The following is a 26,084-nucleotide window of genomic DNA, read 5'->3' as shown; positions in this document are numbered from 1 at the left end:
CTTTAATGAAGGGCTATGCACGCCCATAAGTTTTTGTTTGTGTGTTATTTAGAGACGTCCAAATTTCTTCTACACTGGAGTAACATTTGCAAACCATGCACCTAAAGCTCTCGGTGATTGTATCCCTACTTTCAAAAATATAGAGTCGAAAAGGACATTTTTAGCTATGAGTAATATTATGCTTTTTATTTGGGAAATGAAATATTTACATGTGCAGTTTTTTAAAGAGTTGATATGTATCCAGACCGTGTTCTCTCTCCCTCGCGGGTGTACTGAGTAGAGTCGTTTGGATCTCTTTCGAATTCATGATCATCTTCAACGATATCTACGTCCTCTGCCATACCAGCTTTTGCCATGATGTTGTGCAATATGACGCAGCTCGTAATAATAGCAGCAGCTGTTTCGTGAGAATAATGTAGCACTCGATGTTTAAGCAACCACCTAAAACGCGACTTCACAACACCAAATCCTCTTTCTATACAATTTCTTCCAGATGCATGTATCTTATTAAACTTCCGTTCTTTCGTGGTACTTGGGTTTGCAACTGGTGTGAGAAGCCATGGTTTCAAAGGGTATCCTTGATCTCCAATGAGCCATGATTCCCTTTGGTTGGAAGTAGAACTGGCGTTATGCTTGCGTATCAAATACTCGCGTAGGTCAGACGTTGCCCATATGCCTGAGTCATGTGTCGCTCCTGGAAAGTTGGCATTTAGAAATGTAAAACGCAAGCGATGATCGCATACCTTAAAATAATTAAATTTAATAAATTGTAAATATTTTTAACAAAAGCATAAAATACCGCTTCAACATTAATGCTGTAGTAGCTTTTCGGTTTAGATATTGGCTTAACGGACGCTCCACATTGTTTGAAGGCGGAGCAACAATGGCAATGTGGGTGCAATCAATTGCACCTATTGTACTTTTTATGCCGAATTTCCGGAAAAACCTTAAATAGTACAAAGATTTTCGTTATAGATTTATCTGAAAAATTTCATTAGCACGCACACCCTGTTTTAACAATATTCTCTTCTTCGACTGTGCGGGGAAACTCGATTTCACTGCCCTTAACTCTCACAATTAGGTTTGCCACAGATTTCAAACTTCTGGAAAACGACGCCTGGCTCATAGGCATAGTGTAATTGTTGCCCACGCATGTTTGGTACGATCCATTAGCAATGAAGTTCAATACCGATAGAACACGGATCGTTATTGGCAAGGAGGTTTGTTGATCATCGTGCGGTTCCAAGTCATCAATAAGGCGACGGCACAAAGAACGGGTCAAACGGAAATGTTGAACGAACAAATTTTCACTTAAGGAAATGGATTGCTGGCATCTCTCAGGGATTTTAAGTACCTCGAGCGATCTCTATTTTCAGCAAATATATAATAACAGCAAAAGTAAAAAGTCTTCTTCCATTTTAATTCAGACACAAACACGCAATAACGTAATTTTTAGCGCAAATTTTAATTGTCAAGAGGGTTTAAGATATTGACAACTTGTCAACTAAAGAGCTTTTTATATTTGACACAGAATAGAAAATACTTGATAAATAATCAAACTTGACAAATAAGCAAGATTGTGAATTTGTCAAGTGCACAGAATAGGCCTGTAAATGTCACTACCATATGGCGGATATGTGTTTTAGACATGAATTAGATTGAGCTGTCAATCAGAATGTGCAGCCTCTTTCTTTTCCAATTGGACCAGCAAGGAGATAGGATGTGTGTTGAAAACGTATTAATTAACATAAAGTTAATGTAAATTTTTTAGTTTCAAATCGCGCTTCAGTATTGAAAAACCATCAATTATTTTAACAACTCAAAAGTTGTAGTGTAAAATAACAGGAAGAAACCATTCCAGTATTTTGCAACTTTACTAATTCAGTCGAAAATGTTTGGAAACAAATTTCAATTGTCTGATGAGATGGAACCACAACCGGCATTGCGGATTTTGCAGCCTCATCTTCAACACCTGCTATGAAAAGCTTGAAAACGACCAGGATAAGTTTTAGAAGGGTTCATATCTATTTTTTATTAAAATAAATCATCGGGTAATTGGAAAAACGTGATTCGATAATCAGATTTTCCTGGCCATGATATACACCTTTGCATACCATAAATTACTATTTCTGCTTAAATAGCATATAGAAGTATTGCGCTCGAGAAACTTATAATAAATGATTTTTATTTGGATAATCTTTCGATTAATACTTACCTTAACAATCAATACTTATCTTAATTAATTTAATATATACCTGAAATCACTGAGAAACATTTGTTTCATATGGATTGGATTAAAAATTAATTTGAGTTAACAAATCAACTCTTACAACAAAAAGTATGTATACCCATAAGTCTATTGCTTAGTTAAAATCGAATGTTAGTTATATACCTTCATACATATACCTTCATATAGACATGTTAAAACGTAAGACTGTGTTACAAACATATATGTATGGAAATCTTTGGTTCACCCAGTTGTTCCCCACTAAACTTCTCAATATTTTTGTTTTCATTTTTTTTGCGCTCTCTTCTGTAAATTCAATTCATAAAAACTTTCATGGTCAAGGTCATATTTAGTCATTTGCAAAGAGATGTGATCTCATTATTTGTCTTTAGGTAATTCTTCTCGAGCTCTGTGAGCATATACCTCCTTCCATATATACATTTAATGTGCGTATATTAGACTGTTTCGAAAAAGCATTAGAGCTACTTTGCGAATTTGAGATCTTTTGGTTTCGTATAAAGCTTATTTTTTTATCATACTTAACCACGTAAAACTCGTTCAGTTATGTTCAGTTATGGAAAAATCATGCGTTACCCTAATAATTAATTGATCGTAAAATTCTACCGTAAACTAGCAACGATTCCAGGTTCGATTCGAGCTCACGCCCGGAAAAATAATTTTTTTCTAATGATAATTATTGTTATTTTTTAATTTTTCTAAATTTGAAAAATTGTATTTTGTTTTTCGAATAGTAAGTAGAAAATTTTTCAGAAAACCTGCCATAGCTGCGCAGATAGATCCATTTCGAAGGGTGCTAAGCCTTCATCATCAGTACGCTTTAGGCACGCTGCGCTAACCATTTAGCTATACAGCGGTGGTTTGTTTGACTGGCAAATTTGCTACTTCTATTCCTTTTACCAACTATATTTATTCAATAAGCCGATAAAAACAAAAACAATTGTTAGTAAACTAGCAACGACGATCATGGCAGGCCTTCTACGCATCATCGATAACAATGTGAGTGCCTTTTATTACTCTTATGTATCGCATTTAAGTTTTCCATGGTTTTGCAATTTAATTTATATACGTGTGACATAAAAGCGAATTGTGGCGGAATCCTGTAAAACGCAACGTTTCATTTTTATATATATACGTGATTCTAAAAAGCCAATTTTGAATTTCAGAACCACAATTTGTATGGTTTAATACGGTGAATAGATATTCTCAGAATTCCATTCGCCTTATTAACGAGGTAATGTAAATTAATTTTTTTAACTTTGAATACTATCCACAGTACGTTTCTTATATATGACCAGTAGTCTTCATATTTAAAGATCGGTGATGAAGCCTTTCAAATTTTTTTTATATATTAAATTATGTTGCTAACTTTTTATTGGACGCTACTGTATCGGAATTTTTCATCAGGTATATACCTCCCTACATAGATCGAAACAGCTGAGCTTCTCTTTAAATTTTTTTGATCTTCCTTTATATATATATATATATATATATATGTGCATAATTTTGCTGCATTTATACATATGGCAACCAAAAGTAGGTCACGGAGCACATATGTGTAATAAGCAATGTTGAGGTAGATCAGGGATTGGTCTACCACTAAAAAAATCATGTTAGTAATTATGTAATCATATCTAATTGAATTTTAGAAAAACACTGTAAATTAAATAAATAAAACTTATTGTTAAGTCGAGGTTTGTTTCTTAGTTTTGAAAGATCCATTTGTATACAGAGAATAACTATATTAGACACTGTTATTATAAATCTACTCAAAAGTTATCTTTGGAATTTTATAATGTCTCGTTTGTATTCATTTCTCAAGACTTTCTTGCAAATTCTTTACCACAAATTAGGTTAAGATTAGTACAATTATAGTAAGAACGTTTTATGTAATAATATTGTAAATTTTGAAAAAAAAAGAAAAAAAAATATATATATATAGATGAAATGTTATTGGATTTAAAATTTAAACAGTAAAAAAAAATGGTGTGCCATATTCGTAACCATTGTTTTCCTGGTAGGAATATGAAGAGGTAAGATGGCCAATGGCGCCTTATAAACTTTTTTTCGCGCAATAAAGGCCATGGCCGGGTGGGTATGGAAGCGCGAGCGCGAGTCCATCGTCGCTGCTCTTAATGTGTAAACAGCCTTAGTTTCTGTGTTTTTCGCTTTCTTTAGTTTCAGTCTTATCCATTCACTCGATCCAAAACTTTTTTTTCTCTTTACCTCTTTAACCGTGGATATAAATTTTTTTGTGATACCTAAAATAAAATAGGGGCTCTGTAATAATAATAATGTAATGACACCGGTCTTGGAGAAGAGGTCGCAAACCACCCCAACCACTGCTTGCTAGCTGCAAAGACAGGCCCCGACAGACCTCGCTCTCGACGATGAACATATGTGAGATGTCCGGTATGAATGCTTCTCGGTTATATCCGGTTCCTTTTCTTCTTTAGGAAGAGCAATCTTGGTGCGTATTTTAAGACCTTTAGTTGTGTTGATTTAACAGCTACTGTTGCAACGCGCGGCTCAAACCTGAGGTCAATGTGTAGAAACATGGGCGTTAGTTAAACAACAATACAATAATAATTGTTTAAGTGAGTTGTGCTCACTTAAATAGCAAATGATATTCCTGTCCTTATTTGACCTTTTGTCACCTAACCCCACCTGTGACTTGCGATAACTTCTCCAGTGACTTGCGTTCACTTCACTAGTTATGACTTGCATTCATACAACCCTGGATGTAGAGTAGGCTGGAGTTGCCATCCAGTGCCTCCAGTCAACATTGTTGGAGTTGCTTTCCAGCAATCTTTTTCTTCCTATAAATACAAGTGCGATGCATTATCTCACTCTCTTTTTTACGTGGAACACTAAACACTTATCATCAACCAGTATCATCTAATTTTATTAAATTTTCATCGGATCACCGACTACGGAGCGAGTACGAACATCATCATCTACGCCACATCCAACTTCAGGAAAAAGAAAAGAAAGTATTCACCCAGAACCGTAAGTTATATCTTTAAATATAAAATCATACGAGGTAGCACTTGCGCTGCATTAATCCCCTAACTCTATCTAACCCTTGCGCGGTCACCACCATACTCCCGTTATATTGGTTCTCTAATCCGACCTAGCGGCCACCGTGGTGTGATGGTAGCGTGCTCCGCCTATCACACCGTATGCCCTGGTTTAGCACCCCGGGCAAAGCAACATCGAAATTTTATAAATAAGGTTTTTCAATTAGAAGAAAATTTTTCTAAGCGGGGTCGCCCGTCGGCAGTGTTTGGCAAGCGCTCCGGGTGTATTTCTGCCATGAAAAACTCTCAGTGAAAACTCATCTGCCTTGCAGATGCCGTTCGGAGTCGGCATAAAACATGTTAGTCCCGTCTGGCCAATTTGTAGGGAAAATGAAGAGGAGCACGACGCAAATTGGAAGAGAAGCTCGGCCTTAGATCTCTTCGGAGGTTATCGCGCCTTACATTTTTTATTTTATAATCCCACTTAGCCCTTGCGCGGTCGCAAGACGGATTAAATCCCGAGTTCCATCCATTTGCGTCAATGCGTTAAACAATAATATAACACCAAAACAACAAAAACATTACAGCTCGTCCCACCCGATGCCTTCTAACCAAATATTCTGCATTAATATTTTTGCCACTATGACTATTAGCGCGAGCCACCCTAATGGGTCGAAAAGCTTGGCGATGGCTGAAAATATTTCTCGCTTAGTTAAATTTTCTGGATCTTCCAGTGGTCCTGCTTTAAAATAAAAGAGATTGGAGTGAGCGTTCCATCTTATGCCCAATGCCTTCACGGTGCTGGTGTTTTCGAACGCCAGAAAGCCTTCGATTAGTCGATCAGTTTTCGGGATGCCTTTTAGAACTGCCTCCGAGTTTGATGTCCATTTACGAAGTGGAAAACCAGCTCACTGAAGAACGTGTCGGATTTCATCCCTTGCCTTAATGGTGATTCTGTTGGATGGGAATTTTCAACATCGTCGGCTAGCTGTAGAAGCATTCTGATGGGCAGGTATGGAGCGCAGTTAACTCCGAACGTTGCCGTCTTTAATTCGTAGTGGCCTATTGCTTCATTAATGTCTTTTCTGAAAACAATCCTCTGAAATTTGGTCTAGTTGGCGTCCATCCAAATTTGCCTATACATTTTTTCTATGTCACTGTTGAAGACATATCGATAGAGTCTCCAATGTAGAATAAGAATTGGGAGATCTGCTTGTAGTACTGGGCCAGGTAGGAGAATGTCGTTTAGACTGGTGCCATTAGCCGTCGGGCTTGAGGCATTGAAAACGACTCGGTATAATCGAAACAGCAGTCGCCTTGTCCGGCCTGATGTCACGTTGTTTAAATTTTTCCAAAATTATTAAATAAATTTTTTTTTGTTTTTTTATCGGCCTATTGATAAATGATTCAAGGTTCGAATTGAGCTCAAGGCCAGAACAATAATTTTTTTCTAATGATACTTGTTGTTATTTTTTAATTTTTCTAAATTTGAAAAATTGTATTTTGTTTTTAGAATAGCTGCGCAGATAGATCCATTTCGAAGGGTGCTAAGCCTTCATCATCAGTACGCTTTAGGCATGCTGCGCTAACTATTTAGCTATACAGCGGTGGTTTGTTTGACTGGCAAATTTGCTACTTCTATTCCTTTTTACCAATTATATTTATTCAGTGTTGCGCTATCTGGTGCAAATCACTGATAATGCTGAATTTTTGTTTATTGTCAATTACTTTGTTTGATATTCCCAAGTGCTCATGCATTATTAACAATTGTTTTTGTTTTTTTATCAGCCTATTGATAAATGATTCAAGGTTCGATTCGAGCTCAAGGCCAGAACAATAATTTTTTTCTAATGATAATTATTGTTATTTTTAAATTTTTCTAAATTGTATTTTCTTTTTGGAATAGTAAGTAGAAAATGTTTCAGACAACCTGCCATAGCTGCGCAGATAGATCCATTTCGAAGGGTGCTAAGCCTTCATCATCAGTACGCTTTAGGCATGCTGCGCTAACCATTTAGCTATACAGCGGTGGTTTGTTTGACTGGCAAATATGCTACTTCTATTCCGTTTTACCAACTATATTTATTCAGTGTTGCGCTAACTGGTGAAAATCACTGATAATGCTGAATTTTTGTTTATTGTCAATTACTTTGTTTGACATTCCCAAGTGCTCATGCATTATTAACAATTGTTTTTGTTTTTTTATCAGCCTATTGATAAATGATTCAAGGTTCGATTCGAGCTCAAGGCCAGAACAATAATTTTTTTCTAATGATAATTATTGTTATTTTTAAATTTTTCTAAATTGTATTTTCTTTTTGGAATAGTAAGTAGAAAATGTTTCAGACAACCTGCCATAGCTGCGCAGATAGATCCATTTCGAAGGGTGCTAAGCCTTCATCATCAGTACGCTTTAGACATGCTGCGCTAACCATTTAGCTATACAGTGGTGGTTTGTTTGACTGGCAAATATGCTACTTCTATTCCTTTTTACCAACTATATTTATTCAGTGTTGCGCTAACTGGTGAAAATCACTGATAATGCTGAATTTTTGTTTATTGTCAATTACTTTGTTTGACATTCCCAAGTGCTCATGGATTATTAACAATTGTTTTTGTTTTTTTATCAGCCTATTGATAAATTATTCAAGGTTCGATTCGAGCTCAAGGCCAGAACAATATTTTTTTTTCTAATGATAATTATTGTTATTTTTTAATTTTTCTAAATTTGAAAAATTGTATTTTGTTTTTGGATAGTAAGTAGAAAATTTTTCAGACAACCTGCCATAGCTGCGCAGATAGATCCATTTCGAAGGGTGCTAAGCCTTCATCATCAGTACGCTTTAGGCATGCTGCGCTAACCATTTAGCTATACAGCGGTGGTTTGTTTGACTGGCATAGTTGCTACTTTTATTCCTTTTTACCAACTATATTTATTCAGTGTTGCGCTATCTGGATTTTTTAATTTTTCTAAATTTGAAAAATTGTATTTTGTTTTTGGAATAGTAAGTAGAAAAAACAAAAACAATTGTTAATAAACCATAAGCACTTGGGAATGTCAAACAAAGTAATTGACAATAAACAAAAATCCAGCATTATCAGTTATTTGCACCAGATAGCGCAACACTTAATAAATATAGTTGGTAAAAAGGAATAGAAGTAGCAAATTTGCCAGTCAAACAAACCACCGCTGTATAGCTAAATGGTTAGCGCAGCATGCCTAAAGCGTACTGATGATGAAGGCTTAGCACCCTTCGAAATGGATCTATCTGCGCAGCTATGGCAGGTTGTCTGAAAAATTTTCTACTTACTATTCCAAAAACAAAATACAATTTTTCGTATTTAGAAAAATTAAAAAATAACAATAATTATCATTAGAAAAAAATTATTGTTCTGGCCTTGAGCTCGAATCGAACCATGAATCATTAACTAAATTATAAAATTAAAAATTGCTGAAATAAATTATCATACATTTAAAGCAATACGGGTAATCCCCGATTAATTCATATAGACAACATTTGGTTAATTCGTTGTAGTTCTATAAATAGAACAAAAACAGCAATAAAAACCAAGTTTCTATGAAACCGCCTTACAAACATGCATAACTTTAACACATAACTACATACGAAGTATATGATGTGTGGAAGATAATATATGCGAAAGAAGGCAATTGGGAAAAACTTTACAACAACTAAGGCATGACGTAGCTGAATGCGTTTGTAACCATTTCAACTATCGTAGGAGTGCGGGTTCGACTCCCACTCCCGTGAGAAAAGGCTTTGAAGAGATTTACAAGGTATAATCGAAACAGCTGTCGCCTTGTCCGTCCTGATGTCACGTTGTTTAAATTTTTCCCAAATTATTAAATAGACTCGGACTTTTGTTTTTATATTTTCTACTTTCCAAAACCAAGTCTGGGAATGCCGGCATAGTCGTTGTGTTGATATGGTAGGATGGCAGATTTCCAGGTAAGAACCGGAGAAGTCAAGCTGAAGCATGGATCCACTGGCCTACGAAGCTCGATGGTGGATGCCTCTTTCACTTGAGCAGATACTGCATTGGTGATGCCTGAAACTTGGGCATGCATTTTCCTTGCTGGTAAATTAATTCTGCGTTTTAGTCTTTCTGTCATGAAAGAGCATTCAGACCATGAATCAGTTAGTGCCCGCGCGGAGAAGTTGGTACCATTATGGCGAATGTGTACGCGAGCAGTTCCTAATAGCACGCCTGTGCTGGAATTAGTATGACAGGATTTTACAATCGCAGAAGAATTTGGTAGCCCCTGCTGTCTTTTTCGCGCCTGGGCCGAAGTTGATGGGATATCATCCGCACCTTTAAATGGGTTGCGCACCGCAGTTTGCTGAAATGCCTCCGCATGCAGGAGCGTGTGGTTACGAGAGAGGAATTTGGCACAGTTGTAGGAACTGGTGCACCTCGTCACTGTGTGTGCTGGGGATAAACAGTTCAGCCGTCCCCCCGTAGATTTGATGAAATTGATTCTCTCCACTGTGGTCAAATCACAGAATCGTGGGCAATTCCGCAACCTGTGTTCAGCCTTGCACATTTTGCAAAAAACTTTTGATGTTGACTTTGATGTAGGTTTTGATATCTTCGTTTGGAAGCCACCAAGCCTTTTTGTGGGGGTTTCGGTTGTATGCCGAGTATTTTGCGGCTTTTGTCCCTTTTAGGCGGTAGTGCCAGTGAAGCTAGACATTGTTTCTAGTATCTGAAACCTATTTGATAGTAACTTCCCACTTATATAAGTCCATTTTATGGTCTATTCTTTGTTCCCATAGAGCCAAAGTACTTTCCGGTAGCTTTGTCGAGCATAAATATGTTAGAATTGCGTCCCAATTCGATGTGTTGATTTTGTGACACTTGAGGGATGATAGACAATTGTTTATATCGCTATATAATTTCTTTAACGCGCTCCCACACTCACCCTCTACCTTCTTTAAATTAAAAAGAATTTGTAATTGCGTGTTGACTAATATACGCTTGTTTTCGCATCTTTCATACAGGTTTTCCAGGCCATATCGAACCCATCATTTAGAGGGCATTTTTTTTACTATTTCTTTGGCCTCGCGCTGTGTCTTGTTGTTCAGGTGGAATAGTTTTTCCACCCCCTGTAGGTTGGAATTATTTATATATGTGGCCGTGAACAGGTCACGAAAGGTTGGCCATGATAAATAATTGCCTTTGAAAATCTCCGTATGACAAGGAGAGTGGCGGATCTTATGCCCGCGAGGTGCGGCTGGGGGTGCTTGCTCAGTGGTAGCTTGACTGGCCCTTTTTTGTACTTTTCTGCTTCAGCAGAAATAGTGGATAAGCACCGCACGTAGGCCATGGCCATGTGTTTTTTCCTGATTGACAGAACGTCATCTCCTGACACCTCTTCCGATCCCATTAGTGAGTCGAAAGAGGACTGTTCCCTCTTCCACAAGGATCTCAACTCCTCTTGCTGTATCGCAAGATTGTGTTAATGTTCCTCCTCTGGAATAAGGCTGTATTCATTTTCAAACTCTGCTATAAACCAACTCTCCTAATCGAATTTATGTATCCATGTTTCTATTTGCGTTTATTAATGAGGGCAGGTATTTAACCAGTGTAGTTTGTTTTTAGTTGCTTGGGAATAGTCGTTTGGAGACCACGATAATTTGGAGAACAGGAAACAATGGGGCAGTGTTTTCTATAAACGCTTTCCTTTATTTGGGTCCGATTTGGGCGACTCTTTTGGTTTTATCAAAATGAATACAACAACAATGTATATTTCTTTGACGCAATCTGTATTTCTGGCGGCCACCGTGGTGTGATGGTAGCGTGCTCCGCCTATCACGCCGTATGCCCTGGGTTCAACTCCCGAGGAAAGCAACATCAAAATTTTAGAAATAAGATTTTTCAATTAGAAGAAAATTTTTCTAAGCGGGGTCGCCCCTCGGCAGTGTCTGGCAAGCGCTCCGATTGTATTTCTGCCATGAAAAGCTCTCAGTGAAAACTCATCTGCCTTGCAGATGCCGTTCGGAGCCGGCATAAAACATGTAGGTCCCGTCCGGCTAATTTGTAGGGAAAAATCAAGAGGAGCACGACGCAAATTGGAAGAGAAGCTCGGCCTTAGATCTCTTCGGAGGTTATCGCGCCTTACATTTATTTATTTATAATCTGTATTTCTTTTTTATATTTGTGGCAATTTATGTAGTTTGATCAGACTTGGCCGATTCGTCTGATTTTCCCTAAAAAGAACGTAGCAATATCTAGTGTATGTTAATGTGACTTTCTCGCCACCCGCACGTGAAATATATGTGTATATTCTTATCTTGGTGATTTATTTATGAGGGGGTGTGGTTTAAGTGGCAAGAGCAAAATGCAAAGTGCCGGATATAGGAGAACGTCCGGAAATAGTGAAAACTACCAGTGCTATTAATTGTGAACTGAAGTATTGTGCGCGTGAGTGGATATATATTTTCTAAATTTGTGCACAACCAATGTAACGCGATTTTAATAAAGTAATTCGTGCTTTAAATGCAAAAGTGGGGTTATGTTACCCTTATATATACCTTATTGTGGTCGCTGGATTCTCCGGATCGACACACGCGGTAGGGGGGCGGTTTCAAAAGCGGTTTTCGTTTGCACAATAAGAAATTAAGGCACTAATCGCACCGATATCCACTGGTAATTTTCACTCTTTACGCGGTTCAGATTTCGGGACACTCGAGGCACTTTTTAAATAAAAATTAACCTCAAAAATTACACCAAAAAAGAAACATAACACTTACGTACCAACTGCGTGAAGTTTGGAGTGATTTGTTTGTTGTCTAATGCGGCTTGTAAATTACCAGGTTGTGTAGTACCAAGATATTCGCTTGAAGGTTATGTAGTACCACCAGAAAACTGTAGAAATATCACCAAGAGTGTATCACCACGATAATTTTGAAGATGAAAAATATCACCAAAAATATATCACCAAAATGTACAAATGCTGGTATCACCAATGAAGTGTATAAGTTGTGTATATCACCAAGACCAAGTTTTGTGTAATGTGGACGACGCGTATCACCAACAGGTTGTAGAATACCACCACGATATTGTATACCAAAGTGTTGAGTGTATGTGGATTGCACCAAGAGTGTACGAAAGATGATTCGTATGAAAATTGTTGGTACACCAAGAAGTGAATGTGATCACCAAAAGATGCATGATATCACCATAATATTTGTTGAGTAACGTGGACTGTATTTTATATCGGCATTGGTTCCTTTTTCGAGAGAAGGACCATGGACAATTGTGGTGTTTCCCAACTCAGCACGGGAGTGGAGGCACCACAATTGTGTTATGATTAGATTGGAAATAAATAAAAGAAAAGGAAAGGCGAGATATCTCTCGTTATAATAGTGATTTTGTTTAAGTGAAAAGTGTAATTAGAACACAATAATTTACCTTGTTTAAAAAATGAAAGATGGCGGGGCTCCTCGGTGGCTGCTGTAGCTGTGGTTCGCTCAACAATCGTGGAAAAGTAGACGGTTGCCTAGTCGAGGACAACCGTTGAACCGCGGCAAAAGTCTCCGACTTTAAGGGGAAGCTTCCCCTCACAGTTGTACCGGCATGTATGTATATGTGTACGGACAACATAACCCTACCTATGTACACATATACATGCATGTGGGCGAACTAGTTGTCGATAATATTTATTTATTATTTAAAGTCGACGACAAACTATGGTCGACTGCATAATATAAAAGATATATAAATATACAACTCAAAAGTTAAAATTTAAGATATATCGAGATTTCAATAATGTTATATTACAAACAAAGATATATTATTGAACATTACACTTTAATTCCGATATCTTATACTGGCGGAATGCATCAGATTCCGCTCAGCATGATTTCGGAATGCAGTGGAATCCAATCTTACTGTTGGAATGCAACAAGATTCCAATCCGCATGTCATGGGAATCCGGCAGTGCTAAGAGTAGTGTAATGAGGATACGCCAACACAAGGCATAAAAAAGTAACACGACCTGTGTTGTTGGAATGCACCGGGTTCCAATCAGCTCGATGCCTGACCCACAAGATTATACTGCCAGAATGCATACGATTCCGGTCAGTGACTCATGAAAAAGCACGTTTTTAACGTTGTTGGAATACACCAGATTCCAATCAGCACAGTACTGTCTTGTTCCTTCTTAATGATACATGTTGATAAATGTTCCCCCATCCTTATACGAGATAGTGCCTGTTTTTTACGGAAGAAATAAATGCCGGCAAATTAAATTTGCTTATATCTCTTAAATTGGATAGGCAAATATTGCATTACGTATAGTGGCAAAAGTACATTCAAGATTGATACAGCTATCTATATAAGTCATTATAGTGCGCGCACCAGATAAGAAGAGGATTATTTTGAGCAAAGTTTCGTCAACAAAGGGGTAAATAAAAAGGAACGTAGTGCCTGAATACTCTAGGGGGAACCGCAAAAACCAAGCGGCTGAGAAGGTCCGCAGAATCAATTTCTCCAATAATGGGCTTATGGATGAATAATACCCCCAATTTTCCAGAGTGGGTAAGTTAATAAGAAGAAGTCTACTTCTGTATGGAGGAAGGTGGAGACTTGAGTTCCAATTAAGGCCGCGCAAGGCGAATATCAGAAATTGCTTTTGAACTGACTCAAGACGCTTTATATGCTTTTGAGAAACAGGGGACCAAACGCATGAGCAATACTCGAGTATTGGATAAACCAGCGATGTGTAAAGAACCTTAGTGAGGTACGGATCATCGAACTTTTCAGCCCATCTTTTAAAAAATGCAAGTACACCCAACGCTTTGTTGACAATAGATGAAATATGCATGCTAAAATTCAGTTTCGGATCAAGAAGAACACCTACATTATTTGCAATATATATACGCTCCAAAGGCGTACCATCTATTACATAAGGTTTCAATGCTGGCTTCACTCAGTGAAATGTCATATGCTTACATAAAGCTACTAAATTTTTTGTGCACCAACATTGGAACCAGTCCAAGTCGGCCTGAAGAAGATCCAAGGAACTCTAATCGGTAGGACAGTAAGTGTAGCAAAGTTTTACATCATCCGCATACATTATAGTATGGGAATATAATATTGTCTGTGGCAAGTCATTAATGAAAAGGGTAAAGAGCAAAGGGCCTAGATGACTTCCCTGGGGTACACCGGAGGAAACTCCGAACGATTCCGGCAGATTGAACTTAAACAGGACCTTTTGTGTCCGGTTAGAAAGATAGCTTCTCAGCCACATTAATAGGTGAAACGGAAAGCCCAGTAAATCAAGCTTATGAATTAGTAACTCATGGTTGACGGTATCAAATGCTTTGCTGAAGTCCATGTAGATGACATCCGTTTGCTTGTTCGCTAAAAATCCTTCCATAACTATAGAGGTGAATACAAGCAAATTTGTAGTGGTTGACCTTTGACGAATTAAACCGTGTTGGCATGGAGATAAAAGACTAGAACACTGATATTGGAGTTGACTGGTAGCAATCTGTTCAAAGACTTTAGGAATGGCTGAAAGTTTAGCAATACCCCTGTAGTTTTCAACTTTTGACATACTACCTTTTTTATGTAGGGGTATAATAAAAGACTGTTTCCAAAGTGGCGGGAATGGCGCAGATCCCAGAGATAGGTCAAATAATTTTAAAATAGGTTCATACATGTTTTCGGCGCAGTACCTAAGCACACAACTAGGAACACCGTCTGGTCCCGGAGAAAAGGTGTGCTTCAAAGATTGAAGACTCTGGAGAACAATATCACTATCAATAGCAGGATTCATAATGGAATTCGAGTTATCCAAGCGATACGGGTATTGACCGTAATGAAAACCGCTGGAGGAATAGGTGTACCTAAAGAACTCTGAAAATGGCTCTGCAACATCGTCATCAGTACAAGCCCTTTTACATCCAAAGGTAAATGAGGAAGGATACCCAGAAGTTTTCCGTTTTGAATTTACGAAACTGTAAAACTTTTTCGGATTTAAAAAAAATTGGGCTTTAAAACAACTCAAGTAATTTTTATAACAAAGCTGATTAAGACGGTGAAATTTAGAACGAGCTATTAGATATTTAGAGAGGTCTGCAGATGCTCTTTCTGCTGACTTCTTGAATCTCTTATAAAGCTAGATTTAATGTTATTAAGTCTGACAAGTTGCCTTGAAAACCAAGGGGGCTTATTCGAACATAGCGTATAGCGAGTAGGAATGCAGGTATCAAAGAAGCCATCAAGCGTACTGTAAAATACAGAGATTGCCGAATCGACATCAGTGCAAGCACAGAGATCCGACCAATCATGGGAAGCCAACAGATCATTGAGCATAATGAAATTCGCTTTGTAGAAGCATCTATATCGGGGACGAGACTGTACTTGAATCCTATGGGGTAGGCTGATATCAAGTGATATCTCTAGCGTAGGGTGAAGAGGGTCGTCTGGAAGGGATAAAGGTGGGATTTTTGTAAGGGCAGTACCCACCGAGCCATTCACAAATACTAAATCCAGCATTTTATTTCCACTATTTGGAACATTGTTAATCTGTAAAAGAGATGAGTCTAACAAGCAATTGAGAAACTCACGTTGAGCAGTGGGAGTTAAAAAGTTTCAATCACTTATATTAACCCAACTAACTGTTGGCAAGTTAAAGTCACCAACAACAACAGTTCGATCGTTATCTCCCAACTGCGAATGCAAATCGCAGATGGCCGAGCTATGACTAGCATAAACATCCATATCCGAACGAGGTGGTATATACGAACAGCAAACAATTACGTTATAGCTACCGAATGAAAGCCTAACTGCTATGAATTCGATATGAGAGATATTGTCCAGCGAAATCAACTCAGATGATAGGTTAGAATCAATAGCAATAAGGACACCTCTCGCCCTGGAGATGCGATCACGCCGATAAACAGCATATTTATTTGAAAAAAACTTCAGAATTGTAATTATCAGGCTGTAGCCAGGTCTCCGTAAAAGCTACAACTTGTGCAGAAAAGTTGAAAGAATTAATGAAGAATGGAACAAGTTTTGATCGTAAACCACGAACATTTTGGTAATTATTGAGAAGACGGGGCAGATCAGCTATTACCTTTGTGTTGTTATTACTGTGTTCGTCATACCGTTTTTTGGCTGTAATAAAACAGGTTCGGCCCTCGCCTTTCTTGTGAACATGTGAAACACAGTATGCTTAGGCCAAAAAGAGGAATCAAGTACCTTATCGATATATGCATCTGAACGAGATATTTTAAATGAGGAGATGTCTCTCTCATACTTAAAGTTAAATTCTTACACATTGATGTTACTAGTGGGTGCAACACCAAGTTTAGAGCAAACTTAATGAGCAATATCATTTTCGGTAAGCGAGGAGTGTAATATGGTGCTATTAGGGTGGCGCAATTTAATAAGAATTTTAAGCTTCGGGGCTAAACAGATCGCGAGGGCGGATTTTGAGGCGGTCTCGCCTTTATCATACACCACTCAGTGTAATATCATACATTTGATCCCGACATCGGCTGCAGGGACAATTTATTAAAACGTCACGGCTTATCTGTCGGGTCAGGCGATGTAAACCTAGAAATCATCAACATCTACATCCCTCCTGCCACCTGCTGCCCCAGTGGATACCGTTCTAATATCAGCACCTTATTCACTGGATATAATCGCATTATCTTAGGCAATTTCAATGCCCATCACGATCTATGGCATTCAAACTTGCAGGCGGACATTAGGGGTGAGATGTTGGCGGATCAAATAGAAGAAACGACGTTCTGAACAATAAACGGAGACGCCCTCACTCGTACGGTAGGAAGCTGTCACAGTTCGTCAGATATATTAATCGTGACCGCAGGACTCGTAAACTGCGTCAACTGGGTGGCGATGGTAACATTGGTATTCGCCCACCTGCCAATACTTATTTCGCTCGAGCGTACCGCCGACTTCATCGTCACCGAAAAAACGCACTTTCATAAACTTAAAAAAAGGAAAGTGGGATGAATACAAATCCTTTACAGACAGCCGCTTTACTGCCCTCCCTATCCCGACTGATGCTCGCCAAGGGGAGCGTGCTTTCCGCAAGGTCATTGAATCCGCTCGGCTCGCTTTATTCCCGCCGGAAGAATTCCCGAAATTCGGCCTCATTTTCCGGCCTAGGCCGCAATTCTAGCGAGAGAACGTGACCTTATAAGACAGCTCGATCCCGGCGACCCCCAAACAAGCGATATAACCAACGCATCAGATTGCTTGTAAAGATCCTATCGAATCCGTCCAAGCACAATGACAAAATTTCAATCGCTTTTGGCGATAAAATGCTGTCGTATGCGAAAAAATACGCGAGCGCCTTTTGCCGACAATATATAATGCATTCTACGGTTGACAAAGATAGACGGAGGGCCAACAGACCCGCACATAAACATAAATTCAGCGCGTCCCCAATTACCATCACCGCCAAAGAGGTTGAGGATGCCATCGGTCATGCTAAACCATCTTAAGCAGTGGGCCCAGACGGCATAGCCATGTCGATGTGTAAAAGCCTAGGAAAAGAGGGTTTCAAATATTTAGCACATGTCTTCAAACTGTCCCTTTCCACTTTTGTCAATCCCGAAAAATTGAAAATGGCCAAGGTGGTCCCGGTACTAACTCTTGAGAAACCAGCTAACATAGGAGATTCATATCGCCCGATATCTCTCCTGTCGCCAGTAGCCAAGACACTTGAAGCCATTTTGCTCCTCTATTTCAAAGCAAATTTGCAACTAACCTGTCATCAGCATGGCTTTAGAAAATTTCATAGCACAACCACTGCGATAAATGCTAATATCACCCGGATAAATTGCGGTTTAAATCAAAACTCCCACCATAGAACAGTACTCGTTGCGCTGGACCTATCAAAAGTTTTTGATACGGTCACCCATGGCACGTTACTGCAAGACCTGGAAGGGTCTACCCTTTCCCAAGTCTTAAAAGGTGGACCGCAAATTATCTGGGTGGTCGGCAGACATCGGTGCAATTTAGAAACGCAACATCAAAACCAAAAAGAATTAAACAAGGGGTGCCACAGGAAATTCTACATATCAAAGCTACCTTCGCCACCAGAAGGAGCTACTATCGTTTCCTACGCCGATGACTGCACAATAATTGCCACAGGCCCAGGCCCACAGATCGATGAGCTTTGCAACAAAATAAACAGCTACCTCCCTGATATATCCAGTTTCCTCACCTCGCGAACACGACATTATCACCGACTAAATCATCGTCGACCTTATTTGCAACATGGGCGTCCCAAATGTCGACGATTTTGAACATTCACGTCATTGGCACTACGCTACCGACTGATTTCACCCTAAAATCTCGGGCCGCAATTATACCGAAAATCTAGAGCCGTAACAAAATCCTCAAATCTCTTGCTGCCAGTACTTGAGGAAAAGATAAAGAAACGCTCATTACCACCTACAAAGCAATTGGCCAGCCGATTGCATGCTACGCGTCCCCGATATGGTCGCCAAGCCTAAAGACTACTCACTGGAAGAAGCTACAGGCCTGCCATAATGCTGCCCTCAGAACCACCACGGGTTGTCTTCTTATGTCCCCAGAATACCATATAAATAATGAGGCGAAAATACTCTCCATTAGGGAGAGAAGTGAAATGCTAACCAAACAGTTCCTGTTGAATACCCAGAAACCTGACATCTGATTGATGGCCAAACACCGCCCAGGGGCTTAAGTAGTCATCTCAGTAAGAATTATGAGGAAAAGCGGCACCTGAGAACACAGCCGTATGAAGCCAAGAAACACAAGCAGGTCATAAGTGAACTCCACAAACAGGCGTCGGACCTCTATGCCAGGAATTGCCCGGTGAATGCTGTACTCAAAGAATACCCCAAACTTGCAGAAGAGGAACGTACACTCACTAGGGAAACGCGAGTTACTTTAGCTCAACTTCGATCTGGATACTGAAACAGGTAAACTCTTACCTATCCAGAATCAACCCCGACATACAAAACATATGTCCTGGTTGTAACGTGTCCCCACATGACACCAACCATCTCTTCAATTGTATTGTGGAACCAACGCGTCTAGCACCCCTCTCATTATGGTCCACCCCTGTTGAAACAGCAAGTTTCCTTAGACTCCCGTTAGAAGATATTGATGACAATTTGTGATCGGTCACACCTATTGGTTGGGGCGAAGTACTGCTACCACAAAAACAGCATCGTTATCGCTTACACCAGATTCAAGATTTTAAAACGAACCTTCATAATAAAAATATATTTTCAAAATTAGATTTAGTTAGATCATATCACAAAATTCCTATGGCTGAAGAAGACATTTATAAAACTGCTATTACAACTCTTTTCGGTGAGTTTGAATTCACGAGAATGCCTTTAGACTTAGAAATTCTGCACAAACTTTTCAAAGATTCATAAATGAGGCAGTTGGTGAGTTAAATTGTGTGTATGCTTACATCCACGACTTACTTATTGCAAGTAAAGACGAATAACTACATTTAAAAGATTTACGTGTTCTTTGTCAACGCTTTACAGAGTACGGTTTAAACATTAAACCAAGTAAATATAATTTTGGTGGACACACTTAGGCCAGGAGTATTAGGCCCGTTGTGATACCACGAAAATACAACATTACCTTTCCTTTTCGAACCATTTTGAGGACCTGATGAAAGCTACCTGGTCCTTGACGTCATGCTCCCCAACCTGGCTCAGATTATCAAGAAATGGAGTACCCAGAAAGCGCTGCTGTGCTCCGCTTAGTGCTGGGCAGTTGTGGATGTGCTCTTTTAGCATTAGCTTGCATGTGGACAGGGGCATACCTAAGCGTTCTTGGCCAGGAAGAACCTGCCTGGTTGTACCCTGCCTGGCGAGTTCATCTGCAATGCAGTGTCCCTCGATGTCCCTATGTCCAGGGACCCATGTGAGGTGTACACGGTGTAACATTACCACAATACAAGATATTTATATTTTAGATGGTAGGATGAACAACATTTTTTTACAAAAAGTTTGATGTCAGCTTTGAAAATGGCACAAACTCAACCTAAAAATAGAGAAAAAGATTGAAGTCCAAAGTGGCATAGAAAATAACTACAGCATAAAATTTAATTTTAAACAATACTTTGTAAAGTAAATACAAAAAAAAAAAAAAATAAATTTCAATTTTAAGAATTATATTTAAAAAGATTTTTTTATGAAAATGAAAAATTTTAAAAACAAATTTTAAACAATAGTTTCTATAATATTAACTAAATAAGGAAAAATAAAATTAACAAAATTCTTCTTAGATCTTTATAATGCCAAATAAATCAGGCAAAAATGGCATAAAGAATACATTTTTTTTTAATATTATGTAAATTGAAAAAAAAAAATGCTAGAAATGTTGCCATTAAAAACTAAATTTTTTATACTATAATAGCGTTAACAAAATAAACAAGTAAAATGGAATACATAGGATAAAGAATAAAATCAAAAATTTTATTAAAAATTAAATTTAGTTAATTTCTCACAAAAGCAGAAAAATAATTATAGGAAAATTTCAACATGACTTGGTGGACTAAGATAGCACAAGGCATTATGATAGCCATAGCTGGCTACGAAGTAGGAAAGGAAAATTCAGAAACAGAGAACAGGATAGTTAAATATGAACCACCAACAGAAATAGGTACAAAAAAACTCGCCAAACGTTCCATATATTTGGTAACAGTTACAATTTGCGCATTCATGCTATTGATCGTCACTATAGCTAACTTAATGAAATTCAAATATAGGCAACAAAAACCCGTTCAAACTCATGTCTAAGGAACTCTATTTTTAGTACCGAACCCAAAGCTGAGGAAGAGCAATAAACACTTCATGTAAATTCCAAAATGTAGCATCGAAAGCATAGGCAGCTTCGAAAGCCCTGCCTAAATTTAATAGCAAATAAAGAATTTGAATGCTTCCGTTGAATGCTCCTGACAAAGATGGTCATGAAGCAATAGGAAATTCTACGACATTGGAAATAAGCAAAACCTAAGAAAGAAAATATACAAACATTTTAAAAACCAGCCCATAACAACAAGCGTGAAGAAAAAGTCACAAAGAGAACCTTAAATATATATGAAACTCTATATAAGTTTGCAATAAAAGACTAGTCGCGCCCATTTTCATCTTAGGATAGACAAACGTTAGCGTAGAAAAATTATCAAGCAACCAGATTGTTGAGGAAGTTATTGACTTAGGACAATATTCGACCAGGCATACAAGAAATGCCGGCAATCCAGGACTTGAAATATTGATAACCAAGTTCTCAAGACCAACTAATTGCACAAACCCAAAAAGGTTGTGCAAGTGACAAATCCCGGTATAAAAATAAAAATAATTCTTCATAAAAGTCATGACGATTCTGTCTTGGTGGCCGCCGCAGAAATCGCATGACACATAAGATCAAAGATATTGCTGGAAAATAGGAAAAGTGTGAAAAATATGAAAAAAAAAATTAAGGATAGAAAAAATTTTTTTTTCGCATCCACTGTACCTTCAGCTTACCCATTAATTTAACTAATACTAGTATAAACTACCTTGTTCTTCCGTCAATCACAGCTCCTAAATTTCTGCATAATTAGTTACATATTCCATATTATAAATTTCCATAAATTAGCTACAGATTTTTTTTACTAAGTTTAATGTAACCCTAATGATATGAAATAACAATGAAAAGATGTTGTTTAATAGAAATAATTAAAAAAATATATATAAGTATGCGATGTTTCATTTAGGAAACCTAGGTTTTAGAGAGATCATAATTTTAGGAAAAATATTTTTACTTTAGCCACAGGTAGAATAGGAAATACTAATAGGAAAACATCTTTTATTCTAAATAGAATAGATTACAGTAATAAAAAATATTTTTACTGCAAACCCTCCTACAAAATAGAAAATAGTAATAGGAAATATTTTTATTTCAACCAACACATATAGATGTAAACCAGTATAAGACATTTGCTAGTAAACCCAAATAATTTGAAAAAAAAAAAACAAAATTCCAAACAATCACACTGTAGAAATTCCAATTTACTCATCAATAAAAATGTAGACACACGAAGAAAAAAAATTCATAAATATAAAGTCATGTTGGCATCAACTTACGGTTACCACATGCCGATTTTTAAGTGAGTCGACGCTCTTAAAGACCGGCTGTGCAAAACACATTTAAAACTCTGATGTGTAAAACCAAATGTCAATAACACTTATTGCAAAACATGATTCATAAGTACCTAACCATACAAATGTACATATATATATTATACTTCGAAAAAAAAAATGTACAAACAAAAGAAAGAAAAAAAAAATGTGCCAACACAAAAAATCACATATGGCAAGCAAATGTAAACGGATATAAAAACAAGTAAACAAACTCTTCACGCTCAATATCAAACTACCGCAAGACAATAAATTACAATAGCAAACTAAAAAGCAATTAAAATTTAGTAAACTCTAAATGGTCATTAAATCACTTTAAGAATCGCATACAATTGTTCTCAAGTGTATGCGATTCTTCTTAAAGGTGGATGATATGGCATTACCACAATACAATATATTTGTACTTATGTACATGCCAGAATAAGTCTAGCTTGAAATGCATAAGAAAATGAATTTCACTTTCGACCACACACAAATTACTCATGGCGACACAATCATAGCGGCATAGTTAAGTTACATTGAACCCAGAGGGGAGCCATATCCATTTACAGTTGCTTAACCCATAAACTTCACACTCACTAGCTCACGTGTTGACTCAGCATAACTGATCGACAGCGTCGGTTTGTCGGTGCGACTGACCAAACACTATTACATAGTTAGGTAATAAGAATATTGTACTGAATAGGTATATAGAAATAGAATGTAGTTATTTTTAGTGTGCAAGTATTGTACAAAAATATTGTAATAGTATTATAAGAAAAATTCCTATAAAAGGCAAATCATTTGTCTGCGCTGAACATTAGCGCCAACAGAATCTATTTTGTTTTAATTTAACTGGCTTACACTATATGGCGATCCTGCCATCACAATAAACAATATTAAATATTACAACGGTTCTGTTGAGCCATCTCTTGAAGAGATCGGCGACAGTTTAGTGCTAGTTCAGAATTGAACGAATAGGAGCCAAGAAGCGTGGCAGCGTGGCTGTCTCTGAAAAAAAATTTCTTTGCCGACGACGTGTGTCCCTATCCTATCTGCGGCTTCCATTATGACTGCAACTTCTGCCTGGAATAATCTGCAGTTGTCGGGTAGTCTGAAGGAGAGCTGGAGGTCAAGGTCCCTTGAGTATACTCCACCTCCAACTCTACCGTTCAGCTTGGAGCCGTCCGTGTATATGGAAATGCTGCTGTCAATAGCAAGGCACTTATCCGAATCCGTCCAGTCATCCCTGCTGGGGTGTTTATCTTAAAGTTGTGCAACTATTGTGGTCGCACAGCAAGCCATGCTAGAAGGAAGAAAACTGTATTTGTTTAGTATACTTGAGTGTCCTGTGGTCTTGTTGTTCCAACACGACAACTCCCTTAGACGCAGGGCTGACGTTGCCGCCGCTCGATAACTAGATAGATCCAATGGCAGGATGTCAAGAATGACCTGAAGGGCTTCGCTAGGCGTTGTTCTTAGAGCCCCGCTTATGCTTATCATGCTGGGTCTGTAGAATTCACCCAACAAGTTTAGGTTTGACGCCTTACTCAAGGCTGGCCACCATAGGACTATCCCATACAGCAGTATGGGTCGGATAATCGCGGTATAAATCCATCTGCATATGTTGGAGGTGAGTCCTCATTTTTTTGCCAATGGGTCTTTTAAACGTATATAATGCAATGTACGCTTTCTTTTGTTGCTGAATGACGTTGTCCTTCCACTTCAGCTTTTTGTCTAAAACTATGCCTAGAAATTTGGCCTTATCTGCCAGGCTTAGGCGCACCCCATTTAGTTCTGGTAGGTTTATCGATGGTATTTGTATCGTTTGGTATATAAGACAAGCTCAACTTTATCGGAATTGACGCTGAGTCAAGTCGCATACAGTTTGAGGGAGCTTGCCTCTGTAGGCAATCGCTGTGTCATCAGCATATGCCATAACCTTCCCGCTCCCCCAACTGGTATCTCTTAATAGCGAGTTTACCGTTATGTTCCATAGTAGAGGGGAAAGGACACCACCCTGGGGCGTGCCCCTTGCGAAAAATCGTGTTATATCAACCTTCTCCAGTGAGGAAAGTACTTCCCTTCCCCTGAGCAGTTAATCAATCAGCCCCACTAGGGGTCTACTTACATCCAGACCAGTTAAAGCAATATTGTTGAATGGTCATTCAATGTCTAGGAAGGCCACAAGACAATAATGCTTTTCGAGCAAGAATGTTTCGATAGCAGAGACTAGGCTGTGTAGCGCAGCCTCCCAAGATTTCCCTGTACGCGTGTTGATAGCCCGAAATGAGGTTCCTATCAATGTTGATAGTGAGAAAATCGCTTATTACTCTCTCTAGGGTCTTGAGTGCGTAGGATGAAAGACTGATAGGTCTGTAGTCCTTCGGCTCGTAGTGAGAGGCTTTGCCTGCCTTAGGAATGAATATGGCCTTGACTCTCCTCCATGCACACGGAATGCAGTTTAGAGGCAAAAAAGCGGTATACATGGGCCGCAGCCAGTTGGCTGATAACTGCAGAGAGTAGATAACTTGAGCGTTGACAATCCCGTCTGGTCCAGCAGCCTTAAAAGGTTTAAAACTTTTAACTGCCCATCTAACCCGTTCCTCAGTGATGGGTATATTCACAGCTTGGTATGCTGCATGTACTTCCGGTGCGTTGGTCATGTTTCCCGGGAAATGCGTGTCCCGGAGCAGCTCTAGGGATTCCCCCTCTGTGCTGGTCCAAGTACCATTTGGTCTCAGCAGAAAGCTAATAGCTGCTTGCGTCTTAAAAAGCACGCACCGTAGCCTTGATGTGTCAGTGACACTTTCGACTCCAGTGCAGAAATTTCTCCTCGAAGTTCTATTCGCTGTCTCAGGACTTTTTGGGAGGTCCTAAAGTTGCCCTTGTATTCTAGCCATTGTGACTCATCATCGAGGAACTTGCTTTGTTAAAGTGTTCTCTACAGGATTTACGAAGTAGGTCCAGATCATGGGACCACCAGTGAGGTTTACACTTGCCGCGTGGTTTTGGCATTGGACAAGCCTGTTCTAGGGCATTTGAGAATGCCGATGTAAAGGTTTCTACCAGACCCTCTACCTCCTCCGTTGATGAGAGGCTTTGTGAGGGAGTGCTGATAGTTCTCTCGCTAAAAACTTATTATTTAGTTCCCAGTTTGTATTACGTGGGTTACGTCTCGCAATGGGCTGATCAACGAAGAACTCTAACAGTGCTTCAATAAACGGGTGGTCTGAGAAGGAATAATCCTCAAGAACACGCCATTTTTTAACCCACCCGTAAACGCTTTCGCTACAAATAGTGAGGTCAATAACCTCTTTACCGTTTTTAGTAATAAAAGTTGGTTCATTACCTACATTGCAAACTACTATGTTAGTTGTTGAAAGGTAATCAAAAAGTGACTCACCACGAGTGTTTATGTCGGAACTTTCCCACTGTACGTGTTGCGCGTTTGCGTCTGTCCCGATGAGCAGATGGCCTTTGCTTAAGTCGGCAACCAGATCCTTTACCGTCTTTTGCGGAGGAGGTTCCTCTGCGTCGTACGGCATATACGCGGCGGTTAGCGTTAATTGGTTGCCTCCGCTTGCCAAGCAGACCGCTGTAACGTCACCATTGCTATAGTTCGGTAAGAGAAAG

At 38.7% G+C, this 26,084-nt stretch overlaps 1 pseudogene; it reads right to left on the bottom strand.

The window, feature by feature from the left end:
* Positions 1–221: 221 nt before the first annotated feature.
* On the bottom strand, positions 222–25,114 carry LOC137239174 (putative nuclease HARBI1; annotated as a pseudogene).
* Positions 25,115–26,084: the final 970 nt, after the last annotated feature.

This window comes from Eurosta solidaginis, chromosome 1 (assembly GCF_040869045.1).
Source record: "Eurosta solidaginis isolate ZX-2024a chromosome 1, ASM4086904v1, whole genome shotgun sequence".
NCBI classification, from domain to species: Eukaryota; Metazoa; Arthropoda; class Insecta; order Diptera; family Tephritidae; genus Eurosta; species Eurosta solidaginis.
This window is presented reverse-complemented; position numbering and strand designations above follow the sequence as displayed.